The 637-nt window shown below is 50.1% G+C and overlaps 1 long non-coding RNA gene across 1 annotated transcript in view; it reads right to left on the bottom strand.

Annotated features, from left to right (window-relative positions):
* Positions 1-326, bottom strand: part of LOC108449680 — a 17,316-nt gene extending 16,990 nt beyond the window's left edge. The window contains exon 1 of the long non-coding RNA XR_001865937.1: positions 311-326. This is a non-coding gene — a long non-coding RNA (uncharacterized LOC108449680). The remainder of the gene's footprint in view (positions 1-310) is intronic.
* Positions 327-637: the final 311 nt, after the last annotated feature.

Genomic DNA, 637 nt, shown 5'->3' with positions numbered 1-637 from the left:
TCGCTGTCGGTGGCCAAGGCCAGGCTGGACACTGGGGCTTGGAGCAGCCTGGGACAGTGGGAGGTGTCCCTGCCCAGGGCAGGGAGATGGAGTGAGATGAGCTTTAAGGTCCCTTCCCACCCAGACCATTCCATGAATCTGTGAATATCCCTCCTGATCCCTACAACAAACTCAGCCCCCCAGGACCAGTTTTGGCACACAGAGAGTGATGTCACCACCCTCCATCCCCATCACTCCAATGGAGCATGGAAAGGACATGACATGGAAATCATGGATCTTGGACTTGCTTCAGTGCTCTTGGTTCTCTAACTTGTTCAGTAAAAATCGATGTAAAGCTGAAGAACCTCCCTGCCTCCCCCGCTTTGAGTACACACATCTGACAGGGATCCTATAAGCTTCTGTAACAGATGAAATGGAATACAGAAAACCAGGATGAAGAATAAATGAGCCTATCTGTCCATCTCCCCTCCAAAGTGCATCACATTGACAGGTGCTCACCTAACAGCCCATTAACAAATCCCTGGCTAGGAGGATTTCTCTGACCGCCTATTCCAGGGCTCTGCTCTGCAGATTATAAGGACGTTTCTCCAACACCAAGTAGCTTTTAATCTTTGCTGGACTTCGGGCTCAAACCTTT

Source organism: Corvus brachyrhynchos, unplaced genomic scaffold (assembly GCF_000691975.1).
Source record: "Corvus brachyrhynchos isolate BGI_N302 unplaced genomic scaffold, ASM69197v1 scaffold19, whole genome shotgun sequence".
In the NCBI taxonomy this organism is placed as follows: domain Eukaryota; kingdom Metazoa; phylum Chordata; class Aves; order Passeriformes; family Corvidae; genus Corvus; species Corvus brachyrhynchos.
The sequence above is the reverse complement of the archived record's forward strand: the minus strand, read 5'-3'. Positions and strand labels throughout refer to the sequence as shown.